The sequence below is a fragment of the Molossus molossus genome, unplaced genomic scaffold, assembly GCF_014108415.1.
Source record: "Molossus molossus isolate mMolMol1 unplaced genomic scaffold, mMolMol1.p scaffold_m16_p_23, whole genome shotgun sequence".
NCBI classification, from domain to species: domain Eukaryota; kingdom Metazoa; phylum Chordata; class Mammalia; order Chiroptera; family Molossidae; genus Molossus; species Molossus molossus.
The window spans coordinates 15,142,584-15,162,907 of NW_023425359.1; the positions used below are offsets into that span (position 1 = coordinate 15,142,584).

At 48.2% G+C, this 20,324-nt stretch overlaps 1 long non-coding RNA gene across 2 annotated transcripts in view; it reads right to left on the reverse strand.

Moving 5' to 3' along the window:
• The window catches only part of LOC118640654, a 43,996-nt gene that overhangs the window by 13,608 nt on the left and 10,064 nt on the right, over nucleotides 1-20,324 (reverse strand). For both annotated transcript variants that reach the window (XR_004961431.1, XR_004961430.1), the window contains exon 3: nucleotides 20,195-20,275. This is a non-coding gene — a long non-coding RNA (uncharacterized LOC118640654). The remainder of the gene's footprint in view (nucleotides 1-20,194; nucleotides 20,276-20,324) is intronic.

Below are 20,324 nucleotides of genomic sequence, written 5' to 3' on the forward strand. Positions count from 1 at the left end.
TACAGAGAGCCCTGATAACGCTCTGGGTCCCAAAGAATCCATTTCAACTTCGACCGTGTATTGAGCTTTCATTTAAATCTTAGAACATTTCCTTTTCCCCAGTAAACAGTCAAGTCAATGACAGGAGGTTACTCTGGGGAAGGACTGGGAGAATCACTACCACATGCCCTGGCCCTAGTGCTAGAGAATCCTCCTATGGCCGGGACCATGGAAACCCGGCCTCTTCTTCAGCTTGTTTTGGATCTGGAAACTGGCTCATATCTGGGAATTAGGTGAAAGATTATGACTTTTTAAGCTGTGACAGTGGCCCTCAGCCTCCTGGCCATCTGTCCTTGATTGCTTTGATTGTGTGTACGAAGCAGCACCCATGGCACCCATCTATCTGGCCCCTAGACACTTCAGGTGGTTAACCCGTCTATCTGTTAACCATCTGAAGTGTCTGGTCCCCGTGGCGATCACTCTAACCTTGCCTCTCATTACAATAATAACTATGCTCCATCCTGCGCTGACAAACGAGTGCCACCTCCTGACCTCTATTCTGGGAGTCCGTCATCTCCATTTCTATAAAAGAACTCAGTTCTGTGACAGCATCTCCTAATATCAGCCCTGGCCTGCAGAGGAGAGTCACCACTGAGTTTGTCAATAGCGTTGGTGCTTCTCTCTTCCTACCTTATTACTCTGGTCAAGAGTGTCCTCAGACCTGCTCACCAAATACAGCTGTTGGTGAGTTTTCCATCTTTAGGGAGTATTTCCATGTGAGCACGTCCATGTCTCCGAGCCTCTTGGTCCCTTCTTTCACTGTCTGCAACAGCATTTCTGACATTTCTCCTTCAGTGAGCATGAACCATTGCTTTTTCCAAGCTCCCAAGAACTGTTCTAGCAGTGTACAAGCACCATTTCCCAGGGTCTTTGCCAAGATGTTAGATCCTATATCACGAGAGCATAGTCCCACATTGATAAGCTTCCATCTCTTGATCTAGAGCCCTCAGAATCCTTGCCCATCGACTCTCCCAGCTCCTGCCAGTAAGTATTCTTGCAGCTCCTTTAGCAGCCCTCCCGTAGCAGCCCCCGTATTTCTCCAGCCAAGTTATGTTATGACTCAACCCTATTGATTGGCCTGGTGGCATCATCTTGAAGTAAAAGGGAGTGCTGGCCTTTAACAGCGAGGGACGGGTGACTTCTGTGAGCCCAGCGGTTGAGAGGGATCTAGAGATTCAAGATGCCTGTCTCAGGATTTCACTCTGCCCCGCTCAAGGCCCTGACCTTGAAGTAGCAGACTTGACAATACTGAGAATTCAGACTCCTCAGGGACACGACTACTCTTATAATTAAGATCCGAGCCTGACCCTCAGATTACTCTACCGTCTGGCTGCAGCGCTCACACTTAGCCTGGAAGTGGTGGTTAATGCATTTGGCCGTCGTTGTCTTTCTTCGGTGCCTTGACTGCTCCTGTCTTCAGCCCTTCAACTCCGTCTTCCTTTTTTAAATTACAAGTTCCCCTCAACTGGCAAATGCCTGACACAGTACCCTGGCCAATGCACTCATTTCCATGGGCATGTTCCGGTCTACCTAGTGACATTCTTGAGAACCGCATCACTGCAGCGTGCCAGGCTGTCATGCTCCCCTCCAGCCGCGACGGGGCTTCACTGCCAGTCTGATGGAAGGTGAGCCATATAGTGTTCGGTACAGGTCTGGTGAATGGATGGAACACAGGGTATCTGGCTATTTGGATGGATGGATGGATGGATGGACGGACACATGGAGTTCTGCTAAATCCTACTTGGTCAGCCTGAGAAATAGCTGGAAACCACTGTCATTTCCTAACCAAGGAATAGAGATTCAAGATGCCTGTCTCAGGATTTCACTCTGCCCCACTCAAGGCCCTGACCTTGAAGTAGCAGACTTGACAAAACTGACAATTCAGACTCCTCAGGGACACTACTGAGAAGTAGTGGAAACCACTGTCATTTCCTTTAATAAGAGCACTCTACAATCAACAAGGATAGAAAAGGCAATTTTGTGGGGACTTATGAATTCTCAGTGATCAATGATAAATCAGTGACATCACAGTTGAAATGGACAATCATTACCCAAATATAAGATGACAATGAGCCCTGGCTGGTTTGGCTCAGCAGTTGGAGCGTTGGCCTGCGGTCTAGAGAGACCCGGGTTGGGTTCCTGCTGAGGGCACGTACCTCGGTTGCAGTTTGTCCCCGGCCCTGGTTGGGTTGTGCGGGAGGCAGCCACTCGATGTGTCCCTTTCACGTAGATGTTTCTCTCTTTCTTTTCTTCTCTCTCCCTCCCACTCTATCTAAACAAAAATGGAAAAATGTTCTCAGGTAAGGATAAAAAAAAAAAAAAGATGACAATGAAACACATCTAAATTCTAATGAACAGTCGGATTCATTGTTCAGCCAGAGGAGCCAGAAGAGACCCTCCTTCCGAGTCCCCCTGACCCGCTGGGCCCTGGGATCGAGTGAGTTTTAGGATCTAGGTCACTCCCAGCACTGCTTCCCTCAAGATATTTATGGTACAATCACCAGGCGAAGCCCGGGAAAATGAAGGGAAAGGGGGCATTTCTTAGCGTTGGACACCTCAGGCATTGTTTTCAGGCCCGTTCGGGATCACAGAGCCTCTGTGTTCTTCCCCAGTCTTTTGTCAAGTTGCCAGAGGAGCTTGGATACCTCCAGTCGTTAGGAAATCTTGCCATTCTGGAAATCGATACCCTTTTGTTCATTCCGCCTGCAGCGTGGAGACAGTCTGGCAGGTGGGAACACAGGTTGGCCCACTGGGGACTCGTGTACCTTACGGCTGTCAATTACCACTCAACAGTCCAATGAGGTGGTAGAATGTCTGTTCCTGGCTGATGATGGTCATGGGCTTTGTTGCTAAGGACATGTGCTCCAGCCAGAGTCCTGCAGTGTCCTGGGTCAAATTTGCCCCTTCACCACTGGGAAGAGGCTGGAAAGTAGGAAGAAGAGAGAACCCATCTTTTTTTCTGATTCTAGTGGTGGCAGCAGCAGCAACAGCAACTGGGGCAGTGACAGCGATGATGAAAGCAGTGATGGTGGTGGCAGCCATGGCAGGCGTGAGTGCGGCCTCCGGGGGCCCCGCCCTGGCAGCTGGTTCCGGCAGCAGCCTCAGCAGCACAGCAGTCGTGGGCTCTGGTGACACCATGCTCCCTGTGCACCCAGCCCTAGTGGGGGAGGGGCTCTAAGTGACCAAGCATGGAGTAACTCAGCCTCCTTTTTGCTCTTCCACTGTTCCAAGACCTTTGTCACCAATTTCCTGTGTTCAAGTCCCTCTGCTTAAAAACCCTAGAGTAGTTTTTGTTTCCTGACTAAACTACGGCTCAGTTCCTAAAATAGCCCCAGGAAGCTGACTCAAAAACAGAAATCTGGGTTGGTTATCTGAGCTGACTTCACTGCAACAAAGTGGGAAATAGGGTACCGGTGGCCCAGGGCCGGCTGTGGCCGATGGAGGCTTCAGTGATCACTGCTGGCTGCTTGGGATGAGGCACTTACAGAGGCAAGGCTGAGGGATCAAGGGAGGGTGTGAATGACCGCGGGGATGGAATGAAGCAGATAAAGGCTGTTTAGGCTGGCTGCTTCTGAACACACTGGTGAGTTCACGGAAAAGACAAACTCGGGGCTTTGATATCTCAGCAGATGTCGAGGTTAGAGAACCACAAAGCTTCCATCACAGCAAAAGAGAACCTCTTGTCCCTGATAGCCACAGAGCCAACCTAGCTAAAAAGTCAGATGTCACATGTGATCCTGTCGGTTGCAGAACAGTAATGCACAGACTCAGCGGGTTTCTCCTGTGACTTATGCATCTACAACCACCGGCCAATCGAATGACTGTTCTAGGATTTGGGTAGAGAGGTGAACAAGACCAACAGCACTTCTACCCTCAGAGAAGTCCCTGGGAACGTCTGCAGGAAAAGCATTGCAAGCAGAGGAACAGCGAGTGCCAGGCGCTGAAATGAACCAGGTATGGGCGTGGCGAGCAAGGGTGAGGCCGCATCTATGGGGCTCTGACCACTTGGCAGGAAAGTTTCAACCTGGGAAGACAAGAGGAAGCCACTGACGTTGTCTTGGCTGTAGAAAGGTCTGATAAATCTAAACAGTGGTAACAAGTGGGACTGCAGGGGACGGTGATGGAGAAGGAGAGGTAGATACAATTGTTTTTAAAGGATGTAGCAGTTTACTCTATGGAAAGTGAAAAAGAACTAAAGCCTATGAATACTTACAAAATTCAAAGTTACTAGTGAGAGGAAAACAGTACATCTCAAAGCTCCAACCAACCCATGTACGCGTATCCCATAACAGAGAACAGCCAGTGCACACTGTGCTTGCTATCTGCTTGTTTCTGTGGCAGCACCGGCCCTTCCGAGGGACAGCCCGGCCGGTGCAGGGAAACGCGCGTCTCGGGAGCAGCTCTTCCTTCTTTCACGGGTCCGGCATTTCTGCTGACTCGGCTCTATTTTACCCAGACGCAGGGAAATTTCTTTCTCATGTGCACACACCCTTTCCCCTTTCCTTTCATGTGCCTTTGGCTCAATTTCCCCAGGAAAATGTCCCTCCCGTTGGTCCCCTTTTTCTTCCATTTGAGAGTCAAAGGAAAAGAACCCTAATTATAAATGATAGGTTTAAAGTAACGCCAGTGATACATCCACAGGAGGAAAAAAGAAAGGTTCTACATTTGGAAGTGAGATTTAATGTCATAAAGCGCCAACAGCATCAAACTGCAAAGCTTGGGAAAGAGCCCAAGTTCCCCTTCACACTCCACTCCGGTACCAATCTATATTCTCATCTTCCTGTGATTAAATCTGTTTTCCACAGGCATTATCGTTCAGTGAAAAATGAAAACCTTTCTTGATCAATTTCAGGGATGTGAGATTAAATTACTTACATAAATGCTAATATTGCAGTGGAAATGTTTGTTTTCTTTTACAAATTTTTCTGGCAAAGATAGGCTATGGCATCGATGTGATGAGTTTAAATGGCTGTAGTGGGCAGCCTGGGTACCTCGTTGCGTTTATAATGGCATTTTTATGAGAAAATGCACTGCATCTTTAAACAAACAGACTTTCAAGCTGATTTCTGGAAATCTAGTTTTTGAAGGTCGAACACTGCTTAATTCAATACAAGAGTCTAATGAAGTTATATAATTATTTAAGTACAGTCCTGCAGAATTTCAACATGCATGTGTAATGAATGTGACTCCCTCTTCTCGCTATTAATTGGTCTGGGTAAGCAGCCAGTTCTTTATTTATTGTTCTTCAACTGCCATTATGAATTCTGCTAGCTCACAGAGTGACAAAAAGATGAGCTGGAGTTATGAGTTATGTGTGGTGCATGAGTTTTCTAAATATATGTATTAATGCTCCTTAAATTATCCTCCAAGCTGGGTGTCTCTCTCAATTTAGAGCATCTTCTCCCTGGGCTTAGCAGCACAGCCTCACTTCTGTTGTTCATATCTCCAGATGCGGCTGCATTTATTTACATTTTTTAAATGAATGAAGTGCTTAACTTGTTGACATACTGGAGAGTCTAAAAATGTCCCATTTCAAGCCATCCTCACAACCACATCCGCATGGGTGGCAGTTGAATTAGCCCCAATTTGTAGCGGAGTTGATTTTCGAGAGAGACGTTGGAGTGAAAAGGAAGGGTTTTTAGAAAGCTGTATTATTGGGTGACACAGAAGAAACTATTTTGGTTGCATTTCAAGTTTCCGAATGAAATTTCAAGTCAAGGCTACAAACCAGGACCACGGCGGCTGCACTCCTGGCTCAGACTTCTCAGCCACTACTTCTTCAGGAACTAGATTATCTTCTCTCCGGCTTCTGACTATGGTGCAGAAAGACCAGAAATGCTGAAGCTATCCTTCAAGGCCAGCCGCTCAATTATCCGCATCGTGTGATTTGACTAGTGCGCATCACTGACATTTATCGAGAACCCACCGTGTGCAAAGCCCTGTGTGGTGGGGACACGGATCCAGAAGTGACTGAGATCCAGTGGCTGCCCTTGAGAAGCTCACGATCTGGAGGAAAAGCAATCGGCTCAAAGATTGTTTTTAAAGTGACAAAACGTGCTATAGTAGAGGAGCCAGCAAAGTAGTACGGAAAGGTGAGGCGGGTGACTGACGCCAGCCAGGCGGCTCCGGGAAGCTCGGAGTGGCTGTGAGTGGACGCGAGGAAGGTTCCAGACAGAGCAAGAATTCACGGAGCTCCGCAGGGCAAGTCCAGGGAAGGCTGAGGGGGGCAGCGTCGCAAGTATGGGTGCAAAGACGGCACAGTGGGCGACAAAGCCAGAAAGACAGGTTGGGGCTACATGGGGAGGGTCTTAAAGCCACAGCCAGGAACTGAACCAAATACTTTGGGCAAGAAGAAGACACTGAAGATTTTAAGGGAATAAAACTACCTGACCTGCGTTATAGGAAGAGAACTCATGTGACGATGAAGACAACGGGCTAGAAATATGTTATGTCAAAGCTATTTAACTGGTCCAGAGGAATACTAGTACGTACTTAAGTCGGGGCAGAACCAAGGCATTGGATTTGGAAGGAAGTCCAAAGGAAGAGGGGGCGTGGAGTTGGCAACTGATTATTTGTGTGCCAAGAGAATCTGGAGCCTAGAGAACGGAGAGCAAACAATGGAAGGTGACGGGTTTCCAGCTCAAGGAACAAGGGTAGAAATCCCAAGAGCCGCGACAACTAAGAGGGCACAAGAAGCAATATGGTGAAAAGTAGGTGTTGAATTAAATGTGGTCAGTTGCAGTTACTGCTGAGACACGCACCTGAAGACATCCAGGAGAACCCTGGAAGTCTGTGTTCGCCGCGAGAAATTCAGCAGTGGGTGTGGGTAAGGACCCCAGAAAGGGACGCTGAGCAAGAAGAGGAAAGACAGGAAGATAAAACTTGGAGGAAAACTACATATGAAGAGTGAGTAGAGAAGGAACCAGAGAGAGTCAGAGAAAGAAGAGCCAGAGGGATGTCCTCTTGTGACCTAAAGAAAGCAAGCCTGGGGGACGGGATTTGAACACTCCCCCAACCGAAAGCTCTCTGAGACTGCTCCTTGTCGCTACGGCCACACCAAACAAATGAGACGGGTCTCTCCTTAGGAAAGGGATCACGGTCCCCGGCTCTCCATGCTCTTGTTCATCAGAGACTCAGAAGCATCTCCTCTTGGCCAGTCAGTTACGATACCGAAAACTACCACATCCCTGAGACTCTCGTGGGGTGGATTAAGCAGGGAAAAATCCGCGAGTGGGGCAAAGCTGAAGCTGCAGACTTTTTCCTCTGTTAATGTGTCCGACTTCTGTTCTTAGATCTACCCTACTTTCATAACGTGGGTGCTCTACCTCTGGTTGAGGAAACAAAGTCCCTTTTGTTTACGATGGGTGGAACTGACGATGACGAGCCATACACGATCCGTCAGGTCGGCTGGCATTGTTCAGGCGTCTCCCTGCACCCCAAGCTAGACGGCCATGACTGTAATGGTCATCATACACTTTGTACGTACACTGCCTAGTGCTTTGTTGCCACAGAGCACTCTTCCATGTTTGACTCCTTTTCTTCTCAACTAACCCTGTAAGAAGATACTATTATGCTCTCCCTGATTCTCACTCTCAGAAATTCCTTGCACTGCTCTCTCTTGGGATTGGGTCCAGGTCATCTTCCCAAGTCTCTCTGTAACTCGCTCTCTCCATGAACTGGACTCCACCTCACCTCCTTTTCCTTAGCACATGAGACTGACCTCTTCCCTAGTCAGTATTTTCCTTTTTGCAATCCTTGCCTCTGATCTAAAAAGACCACACTGTCCGTCCCATTTTTAAAGTTTCTCTCCCTCCATCTCTGCCCCATCACCCTCCGGCACTGAAAGAATCTATATCAGGGCGTCGCATTAAGATACAGCTATTCCCCACAATTTAAAACGAAGGTGCCGCCACAACGTAAATCGGCTTGAAAGGGGACCTTTTCGTGCCAGGCACACCCTTGGAGAGGCAAATCGAAGTTGCGGAGGGGTAACAGGCTGCTGAGGGCTGGTTCCCTGCCCCGCCTGGCATTATCAGTACACATTCCCCAAGCCCACCCCCTTCTCGAACCTTACTCTCCACTTCTCTTCACCTTTGTACCCGAAGGAGAACAGCCTGTACAGAGTGCATCCCCAGACTCTCCTGCCCTGCAACCGCTGGTTCGGTGGAGCTAAAAAAAACAAAGGGCAGGAGAACAGTACCCCCGGCTCCCTCCCTGCTGTGCTCCAGGTGACAGTGGTCCTGTGCTTCTACAGAAGGCCACAGGTCCTGTTAGGTAGCCACCTCCTACAGCCACAGCGACTGCTCTCCCTGGCTCTGGTGACTGTCCTCACCCTGCCGCCCTCAGGCCTACAGGTGGTAACGGCACCCTCCGTTACTAGCCCCATTTGGCTATAGTCACCCTCACCATCCCCGTTAGTTCCCTTCCTCTGGTCCACGCCTGTGAGTGTCCCTTTACTCAACCCTCCTCAACACCTGGCAGGTTTGTGGTGACCTGCCAAGCAAGGTCCCTTTTCAGAACATGGCCTTCCCCCTGTGTGTCTCTGCCTTCACACGGTGTTCTCTTTGTGCCTATGTCCAAACTGCCCTCTCTTTTTAAAAGGTTTTTTATTAATTTTTTAGAGGGGAAGGGGGAGAAAGATAGAAACATCAATGTGAGAGAAACATTGGCTGCCTCCTGCATGCCCCCCACTGGGGACCGAGCCTTCAACCCAGGCATGTGCCCTGACCGAGAATCCATCTGGGACCTCTCAGTCCCTCCATGGGCCAACGCTCAATCCACTGAGCCACCCCAGCCAGGCCAAACTGCCCTGTTCTTATATAAGGACACCAGTCATACTGGATTACGGCCCAACTTAATGGTTTCATCTTGGCTTCATTACATCTGCAAAGACCCTATTTCCAGAAACAGTCTCATTCTGAGGTCCTGGAGTTTAGGATTGCACATATCTTTTTGGGGAGCACAATTCGACTCATCACAGATGGCTTCAGAAGCGTAGGCTGCTAGGTATTTATGAATGCCTCGTGTTTCTAAAGAGGCTCAAGGCGCAAAGCACGCTGCCTGCTGATGAGACCTCCCGGCACAGCACGGCTGCCCGCCACCGAGGGGTGACGTGGCAGCTCCCGAAGCAGCCAGCCTCCTGACTTGTTCATCACAGATTCAGCCCTACTGGTGTGCCCAAATGTCAGCCCCTCTAATGAAGCTGCGAAACGTGGGGAGTGGAATGGAATAATGGGTCCTATTTGTGAGAGACGGGAAGTGCTGTGGGAGGCGCTGTCTGTGGTGCTGATGTATAATCATGGCAGCTCCACTTAGACTCTCGTTGCGGGAAACGACAGCACCCTCACGAAGGTCTTGCCATTGGCTTTTTCCATGTTTGCTTTCCTGAGTCCATTACTGCTACTTTCAGAGACGTTAACCTGAGGGAAAAAAATCTCTGTTTTGAGACCACAGATTTGCTACTTGGGTTTCCATGCTGGCAAATGCTAATTTTAACAGTTTGGGTTTTTGTTTTTGTTTTTTAAATAGAATCAAGGGACAAAAAGCTGGTGACACCTTTAGATAGATTAAAGATCTAAAATTCGTAAATCTCAGCCCTGGCCGGTTTGGCTCAGCGGTTAGAGCGTCGGTCTGCGGTCCAGAGAGACCCAGGTTCAGTTCCCGCTAAGGGCGCGTACATTGGTTACAGTTTGTCCCCGGCCCTGGTTGGGTCGCGCGGGTGGCAGCCACTCGATGTTTCTCTCTCTGTCTCCTCCTCTCTCTCTCCCTCCCACTTTATCTGGACAAAAAATGGAAAAATGTCCTCGGCCAGGATAAATTCGTAAATCTCAGACTATAAACTATAACTCTCGCCCTGGCCAGTTTGGCTCAGCGGTTAGAGCGTCAGCCTGCGGTCTGGAGAGACCCGGGTTCGGTTCCCGCTAAGGGCACGTACTTCGGTTGCAGTTTGTCCCCGGCCCTGGTTGGTTGTGCGGGTGGCAACCATTCGATGTGTCCCTTCACGTCGATGTTTCTCTCTCTCTCTCCCTTCCTCTCTCTCCCTCCCACTCTATCTGTACAAAAAATGGAAAAATATCCTCGGGTGAGGATAAAAAGAACATAAACTATAACTCTCCAGTCCTTGGCCCTATCAAATCAACTAAGCATTTCAATTAACCAGCTTTACCACCCAAGGTAAAACATTGCACAGTCTTCCACCTGGCATTTAAGACCCTCAGCAATCTCACCAAACCTTGTACACACTTTATACCCAATACATGTCATTCATTTTATTTATTGATTCAACAAATAATAACTAATCATCTATTATTTGCTTAGCAGATGTTATGGGTTGAACTGTGTCCAAAAAGATATGTTGAAGTTCTAACTGCACCAGGCCCTGTAAGGTATCTGGTACCTGTGAATGTGATTAGGAAACAGGATCTTGGCAAATGCACTGGAGTTAAGATGAGGTCATGCTGATTAGGGTGGGCCCTTATCCAATATGACTGGTGTCCTTTTTTTTTTTTTTTCTTTATTGATTTTAGAGAGAGAGAAACCTCAATGAGAGAGAACATCGACTGGCTACCTCCTGCATGCCCTCCACTGGGGATCGGGCCCACAACCTGGGCATGTGCCCTGACCGGGATTCGAACTGGCAACCTCTTGGTGCATGGGTCGATGCTCAACCACTGAGCCACACCAGCTGGGCTGACTGGTGTCCTTTTAAGAGAAGAGACACCGAGACAGACACAACAGGGACAACACGTGTGACGGCCACCAGGTAGATTGGAGCAATGCAACTACACAGTCAGGAATGTCACGACGCTGGCAACACCGAATGTTACAAGAAAGGCACAGGACAGGTTCCCTTGCGGAGCCTTCGGAAAGAGCGTGGCCCCGTCAACACCTTGATTTCAGACTGCTGCCTCCAGAGTGGGAGACACTAACACTCTCTCACTGTAAGCTACCCAGTCTGTGGTCACTGTTACAGCAGCCACAGGAAATGAATACAGCAGGTAAACCCCTAAGTGTAGCCACACTGGTCCCCCGTGCCCTCTCCATGCTCCAATCTCTAGCCCAACTCTGTGACTTTGCAAAAACAGTTTCCTCTACTTGGAATGTCCTCTTTTCTACTCTCCATCTCTACAAGTCAGTGACGTCCAACCTTTTCTCAAACCGAGGGCAGGCCATCAGCAAAGCCAGCACACAGCCAGTGCTCAGTAGAGCCACGCTGGCTCCCCTCTGAACATCTTCAGGGAAACTCTGGCCAAAATAGTCTGTTTCCTATGCCTCCATCAGCATGCGGAAATTTAGGATTGTATCTCTAAGCCCTCACTGTGTCCATCACACCTGGTAGAACATGCAGGAAGAGTCCATTATCAGAAAGAGGTTTTACTTCTGTCAGGTTAGGTATAACTACAGCTAAGGGGTTCTTCATTTTCACCACATCCACACAGAGAACTCTTCAGATGGGCACTGGAAAATCACCTCCCTTTTCTGCCTCCCTACCTCTTCCGCCCCACATTTCCCTCTGTCCTGTCCCACCAAGTCTCCATCCAGTAGGGTCCGCGTAAGTTCACTGAGGTTCTGTGTGAATCTGGACGGGCTCTAGGTCCTTCTGATCATTCGGAGTGACCCATCTCTGAGACAATGCTGCCTTCTTGCTAATACTGACCACCTGAGAGCAGTCTTGCTTCCTATCAACATCTCTGGTCTGATAAGATGAAACAATGTAATTATGCATCCATCTACCGCACACATCTAAAGTCTTTGCTTCTGCAACACTATCTTTTGCATACATACCTTCTTGCAAAGATGCTGATAAATAACTACACCAGCAGGCTGACACAGATTGATGTATCGAAGTGGAAAGACTCAGTTTGTGCCAATAAATGACTGGATCCCAGTGCAACACAAGCGAAGGAAGAACAAAGCTGAACAGTTGTTCTGAACTAAAACAAGCTGGTGATCAATATTCATGAGTCCATGTGACGAATGAGACTCAGCCAGCGCTCCCATTTCAGGTGGCAGCAGCGAGCGCTGCCCAGAGAAGCTTCCCTAGAAGACCCCCTGCATTTCCCAGGGCCCTCCCTCCAACTACCGCGGACTAAGTGACATCAGCAGTCTGCCTTCCTCAGATCCATGGGCAAGGGCTCTTGAAAAGACAGCCAAGAGCCTCAAAATTCTCCACACTTAACTCGCAGTTCCACCTTCAGCTTCCTGGAGGACCGTGAACCAGGTGGGCTATTTGTGATACCACCCCTATGTGACAGTATCAGGTACATTATTGCCATTTGTAAGTTTCAGTTCATTCTTCTGTAAAAACAATGTTTGTCTTCATATTCTGATCACAAAATATATAATCATGTAGAAGAATAATATATAATCATTGCAGAACATTTGAAACACAAAAGAAGAAAATGCAAAGCACTTATAATCCACAACCTAAAGGTAACCACTGTTAACATAGGGCGTTTCCCTGTTATTTGTGTGTGTGCATGTGTGGGTGTGTGAAGATATATACAGATATAGATAAATATATACATGTGCATAGATAGATAGATTTTTCTTTTTACAAACTCCTTCTACTGTAACCTCTTTTTATCACCTAATATTATATCAAGGTCAATTTCCTATGAATTATTCGAAATCACATTGTATGGAATTCCATAGGGCATCCATCACAGGCTTTTAGTACATCATGTGCTATCAATACAGCGGAGTTACTGGTAACAAAATGTTCACCAAACAGAACCTGCTATCAACACCTGTTTTACCAGCATCAATCCTTATCTTACTCAGTGTTTATCAGCATCAGTCCCTATTTTAGGGCTTGTTGCCTTAGTGACGACCATAGGGCCAAGTTCACAATTTCATCTAAAGCCATCTCACCGGTGCTTTTGTGGAATGAAGGTCAAGTCTCCTGCAGTAAGAAACAGTTCTTTCTCTCTTTTGTCAAGATAAAAAAATTCTCTTAGTGGCTCCCAGGATTCCTTGAACAGATGGGCGGTACGTGAAAGCCACTGTTCACTGTGTCAGTCAGCCCCAGACTGACAGCAGGCCCCAGCCCCCTCGTGCACCTCCCCTCAGCTTGAGCCCCAGTGGGCAGGTCTGTGCTGGGATCGTCTTCACTCCTCCCAGGAACCCACCCCACACTCGGTGTTCATACACACCGAGTGACGCTCAAGCTTACCAAGCTCCTCTGAGCACCTGCTTCTGGTCTGCGCTGCGCCAGATGCTGAGGAGGGGTTCTGACTTCAGATCAGGTGGGAAAATGAGACACAAACATTCACAGTAGAAAAAACAGCAGAGGTAACTGGCTAAGCGAATCTGCTCTTCGCCCACCCTGGTCTCTGACCTAGAGCACCATGTAATGTCACGCACAGCCCAGCAGCCCCAAACCACGCGATGTCACACACAGCCCATCAGCCCCAAACCATGTGATGTCACGCACAGCCCATCAGCCCCAAACCATGTGATGTCACGCACAGCCCAGCAGCCCCAAACCACGCGATGTGATGTCACGCACAGCCCAGCAGCCCCAAACCATGTGATGTCACGCACAGCCCAGCAGCTGAAGTGGAAAATGAGGGGGAACCCTGCAGTGCTCTCCAGGCATCTGGTGATACCTTACAGGCAGTTTGGGACTCAGGCAGACCCTGCAAAATCACCTTGAGCAGCACAAACTCCATCGGCCGGGATATGACACGCCTATCTCCTCTGTCTTGCCAGTTCCTGACTCCTGTCTGGGTTTCTGACTCTTATTCTGATACCTTTTCTACTCAGCCTTTGGCTTCTTCCACTCGTACTCCCAAGAACCATCCTTCTTTAATCTCACTGTGTCACCCCTTATTCCTCAGCCTGGACCTGAGGCTCACAGATCCTAGCCTCCAAACACCACTGGTGTTGCTATATCCCATGTATTCCTAGGTCTAACGGTGACGGAAGAAAGCCTTCAGCCCTCTTCCGCGAGTGGAGCATGCTGCTGGCACGTGTGTGTGTAGAGAACATGGCACCGTCACCGTGACATGCATGTATCAGTGGACCAACTAAGCTGGAGGTTCGGAGTCCTTCGCTTAGGGGGAAAGACACTTCGTACCAGGTAATGTGTTAGTAACATGCTGTGGGACAAGTCCTCTAAGGCCTTGGACACTAAACCAAAGAAACAAAACATGTATTCAACTCGGTGTCCCCTCTACTGTGTTAATTCCTGAAAGTCAGGCATTTCAGTAAAAGCTACTGTCCTCTCATTTAGCGAAGGAAAGCTGCAGGGCACCAAAAACACCCAAAGCATATGGAAGTGTTGATGCGCTTCCCACAGCTGATCGTGCCTACAGGCTTCTGAGCTGCAAGTCTCAGAAACCCAGCTCACGTGGTCTCAAGCCAAATATGAGATTGTTTTGGCTCCTGCAACTAAAAGGTATAGGAGTGTAATTGTTATCATGCTTGGCTGAATACATAAAGCTTGGTCTCTCTCCACCTCCTGCCGTTTTCATCTTTATTAGCTACACGTAGGCAGACACGTCCATGCAATGCTAAGACAGCCCCCAGTGGCTCCAGGCTTATGCTCTATCACCTTAACACCACCAGTGGAAAGGGAGCGTCTCTCTCCCAGAAGACTCTCGAAAGTTCAGAAATTAGCCCTGGCTGATGTGATTCAGTTGGTTGAGCATCGTCCCATGCACCAAAAGGTCACCTGTGCAATTTCTGGTCAGGGCACATGCCTGGGTTAGGAGGCATGGCAGGAGGCCATGGATGTTTTACTCTCTCTCTCTCTCTCTCTCTCTCTCTCTCTCTCTCTCTCTCCTCTCCCTTTCTCTCCCTCTAAAATCAGGAAAAACATTTTTTATTTTAAAAAAAACAGTTCAGAAATTAGAACTCACAGCTTGGGCCCTCAGTCACTTGCCTGTCTCTGAGGCCAAGGGAAATGGATAAGCCACAAGGTCTCAGAGTTGGGAAAAGTCTGCTTCTCCAAAAGAAATCAGTGGGCTAGTGTCATAAGAAGAGGAAATTGATACTTGAAGGCAAAAATAACAAATGTCCAGTATGATCCACCCCTTACCCTCCCGTTATCTACACACCCTTCCTTCCGTTTGTACAATTTCAATAATATCTCTACCTAACATAATGTACCTAAGCCACATACATGCAAAAAATAAATCACTCCCTCCCTGGTCACAGATAACCAAGAGTATGTCCTGTTTTTGTATCTAGCTCCAAGACAGGGTCTCTGGGTCATGTAGATCCCTCTCTCTAAGGTCTAGATGAGGCACCCATCGGACTATCTTGTAGATGTAAGCACTCCCAACATACACCACCGCGTTCTTGTACACAAGAGTGCAAATAGGATACCTCAATAGAAATTCCCGTTTGGAAATGGAAAGGGGACCAGCACATGACGTCGGCAGTCCTTTGCCTATTCCAAGTTCTGTTGGACAAGAACAGCAGGGACTGGCGCACTAGCAGTGACTGGGGTCCTTCCCCAGCCTCTGACACCCTGGTTCTGCTAAGAGGATCCCCTCTGCCTACTGTCCTCCACTGCCACATCTGAGGAGGGACCCTGGGAAGATCCTTTAGTGACCCACTTCCAGATGGCGTGGGATGGGGAACAGGACTTTCCTTAGGGCTGAGCGATCCCCGGCCCTTGTTAGCCATGCTGAAATTTTCCTGGCAGAATAACTCCCTCGGAAACTCAGTGCTTATTGCTCTTTCAGTCAATTTGCATCCAGTCGTTTCATGGGACATTAGCCAAAGCAATGGATATCTTCCTTAATCTAGACTCCAGCCAGGGAGGTGTTTCTTAGCAGCAGCCTGAGGACCCTACCCTCCTTCTCAGCCTAATGGCCTCTGCGGTATCTTCTGCACCCGGGAAATTCAGAAGTAGCCTGGAATGGGAAGCTCAGCGGATGTGCCGCCTGCCCTGCAGCCCGGGGGATAATTAATATTTTACTCAGTCAGTGATTCGTGCGCTCACACCACCTCTCCTTCCACAGTCTATGATTAGAAGACTTTTGAAAACTGTTATTGATGCCCTGGCCGGTTTGGCTCAGCGGTTAGAGGGTCGGCCCGCAGACTGAAGAGTCACAGGTTGATTCCAGTCAAGGGCACGTGCCTCGGTTGCGGTTGGTCCCCAGCCCTGGTTGTGGTGGTGCGGGTGGCAGCCAGTCGATGTGTCCCTCTCACATCGATCTTTCTCTCTCTCTCCCTCCTTCCCACCCAATCTGACTATAAATAGAAAAATATCCTCGGATGAGGATTTAAAAAATTTTTTTAATGTTATTGGCATATAAAGTATAGAAATCATACATCTCCAGCCCAGTGAATTATCAGAGAGTGAGCGCAGCAGCGGAACCATCACCAGGTCAAGAACCAGACCACCACCGGGACCCTTAGAGCCCACCGTGCCCCTCCCAATCACTACCCCACTTCCCTCCCCCCAAGGTCTCCACTGGCCTGAGTTCTAACATGATACATTCGTTTTGCCTGAATCTGAAGTTTACATGAATGGAACCCTTAGGTATGTATTCTTTCATGTCAAGCTCTTTTCACTCAGAATTGTATCAATGAGACTCATTCGTGTTGCCGACAGCAGCAATTGTCTGTTCGTGTTCATTGGTCTTTGTGTTCGTTGCCACTACACAATGCATTGACTCACTCGCTGTTGAGAGGCATTGCAGCTTTTCCAGTTTGGGGCTATGACAATGTTGCTAAGAATACTTTTCGTAAGTGTGTTTTGGTGCACATACGTACACATATATCTAGGAGTGGAATTGCTTGGTAGTTAGGCTATGCACACATTCGACTTTCATAGACAATACCACGGTGTTGGCCAAAGCACCTGTTTACACTGTCACCGGAAGATGAGGTTGTGACGGCTGCACGTCTTCATCAGCACTGGGGTGGTCAGTCTCTTTTTATTTCCGCTATTCTGGTGGCTCTAGAGCGGGATCTCCTGGCTGTTTTCACTGCATTTCTCTGATGACAAACGAGGTTGAACATTTTCCCATGTTTATTGATCCGCCTGTGGATCAATTCTGCCCACTTTTCTATTGGATTGGCTATCTTTTCTTATTTATTTATTTATGGGAGTTCCAGACACAAGCACTTGGTCCACCGTATGTGCACCGAGGCCTATTCCCATCCTTGCATTTTCCCTCTGCGGCGATGTCTCTGATGACCCTGAGGGGAATGGCCACCAGGCTCTGGCTCCGTCCTGGTTTTAGTCTTATCTTTTGCTCTGTTCCAGGTCTCCTTGATTTTGTTGGAACAAACTTCATCACAGCACAGAAAACTCCCCCCATCCAACGCTGCAAGGCATCGTGATACCTGGCTCTCAGCCATCGAAGACAGAAAGGACCTTTTTAAAAGACATTTTCTTCTTTTTCTATTTCCAGAGAGATCAGCTTTGGGAGGAGCTTGTCTCTTTCTCACAGAAACTCACTGAGAACTTCAAGAAGTAGCCAGCGCATTCCACAGCCCGAAAGGTCCTACCAAGCACTTTAACGTCCAGTTTCACATGGCACCTGCCCTGAGCCCCCGAAAGAACAGGCCACAACTTACCCTGCCGCTCTGTTAGAGCAGAGCAAAGACTGGGAGCTCCTCAGCCAGGGGCAGAAAGATCCTCACTGCCTTCCATCCTACCTCAGATGGGACATTTTACAGTCTAGCACTTGTAACACCCCACTGCTAGGTAGTGATACCTAATAAGAATCTTCATGATTCAAACTAAATTTTATCTTTTTAAAAAATGTTTAAGTGGGGAGGGCAAATTGACTAGTTCACGTAACTGAAGCGTCTGTGTAATCTGTCAGAGCTTCATACAGGGGCTCGGGCAATTTTGTTTGGACCAGTTTGGTCCCTGTGTGTAGTCGGATTCATTCACTCACTCAACAAACATTTACTTGGTACATAGGTGCCCAGAAATGTACTAAGTGCAGAGATACAAAGATTTTAAAATATAGGGCGGCCCGGCCAGTGTGACTCAGTGGTTGAGCGTTGACCCATGCACCAAGAGGTCGCCGGTTCAATTCCTAGTCAGGGCACATGCCCAGGTTGTGGGCCTGATCCCCACTGGGGGGCATGCAGGAGGTGGCTCATCGATGTTTCTATCTCTCTCTCCCTCTCACTTCCTCTCTCTATAAAATCAATAAAGAAAAAAATTTTTTTTAATAAAAATATAGGGTACCTGACTTTGGGAAGCTTTTATAGATGCTACACTAATAAATACATTATAATATGGGGGTGTGAACACTACTAGGAACAAGACACACAGAGACTGGGCCTCCGGGAGCGTAGCGGCGAGGCTCTGAGCCCAGCTTGCGGGGAGAGCGTCAGCAAAGGCTTCTCAGGGGAAATGACCTGAGCTGAGTCTTGTAGAATAATCTGAAAACGATGTGGTTTGAAGTGGTTCTTAACTCTCATAGGCATCAGAACCACTTGGGAATGGGCCAAAGCCTGAGTCCATTCCAGGTCAATTACATAAGAACCTCTGAAGGTAAGTTCCCAGGCACAGTGTTTTCTGAAAACTCCCCAGGTGATTCGAAAGTATAACCAGGCTTGACAGTCACTGTCCTTCTAGCCAGAGTGATAAGCAAGTGGTGCCTCCTACTGACATTCTCAGGCTAGTGTGTCACCAACACAGAATTAAAGTAAATGAACAAACCAACAAAATTATAGTTCATGTTCACTGCAATGAACCAGCACAGCAGAAGCAAAAGCTTCACATCCCCAAGACGGGCACTTGCATTAGCAGGACCCAGACACAGCAATGGGTGATTTATGTGGCAGAAATCTAATGCGTCCCAGAGTCAATGTACTTCAGACATAACACTGACCTAAGTCCTAAATCAAAGACAGCACAAAATCAGGGAACAAAACAGAAACCCTGACCTACCCATACATACCCCAATCCCCCATTTTCCACCCCAGCGAGAGAAAGCATATCCAACCACAAACAAAACATGTAGTGGTTGAAAGAAGGAAAAGTGTGGAAGGGATGAAGGCCATTAAAGTATTATACGAAGTTGAAAGGAAGGAAGAAAGGGAAGTAGCGTGGGAGGGAGGGAAGGAGAAAGATTTTGCATGTAACCCAGAGTATTCCTTTTTTTATTTCATATCACGTACCTTTACAAAAACAGAATTTGCCAGCCAGGATCCGAGCATGGGCTATGCTGTTTGGCATCCCTGTCCCTGCAGTGAGGGCCACGGCTGGAGGCCCAAAGACGAGCTGGACAATTACATGGGGTGAACTGTGTGGCTGCAGGAAGAGCCAGGCCCTGCCCGCCCCCTAGGCCAGCTTTCCCAGTCAGGGCCTCAGGTGCCCACTTGGTCAGCCCCGTGTGAAGATGCTGTGGGCCTCCTAACCTTCCCTGCCTCTCTCCGAAGTGCAGCTCCAGCACTTTTCACCCTGATCTTTCCGTACCAGACTCAGACCGAGGACCACGTACAGTGAAGAGTATTGGTCACTAGGGTGTAATTTGATGACGTTCCTTCTTAGCGAGAATCCTCGGTATAATACTGCCTGCTTCCCCAGCATAAATCGTCACACTAGGCGTCCTCAGTGTTTGGTTATTGTAGACCTGACCTTTCTGGGGTTTGTCGCCTGCCTCACAGTGTCCTTTTTGCAGGTCAGAGGTAAAGAGAGGTTCATTTCTTATCAGAGATTAAAGATGCCCCATCAGTGATATAAATTCAAAATCAAAAACTCTGAATACAAACATCAGATAAACTTCGCCAGCCCTGACTCTGTGATAAATACACCGCAGTAGTCGGCCACCCTCGGTGGCACAGGTGCATCCTGGGGAAAGCTAGACCACAGCAATCACAGTGATTAGCAGTAGTATAGCTGTAGGTGTCGTGGCCCGACTCAGTAACAAGAATAACACTAACAAGGCTGCTTTGTTTTGCTCACATAAACCACCGTCAACAAAGCGAGTAATTAATTTTAGTAAATTACACGCTCGTCCCTGGTATCTCCAAATCCAGAGTCAGCTGGGTCATATAATACTAATCATGGCAATAACTGCCATGTATCAGGTGCTTACTATATTCAAATGCCAAGCTAAAGTGTTACAGACTTTATCTCCTTTCATCTTCAAAATAAGCCAAGGGGTAAGTATCATCATTACCTTTTACAGATGATGAAGCTGAGGCTGACAGATGTAAAGTAACTTACCAGGGTCCTCGCGGTGGCTTGAGTCAACCCAGATGGGCCACAGCTCGGTCTTGAGGGACCCCGTCCCTAAACACCATTCGTCTGCAGAGAGAATGAAAGGACTGAGTGTGGGGTGTGCAGGCTGACTTCC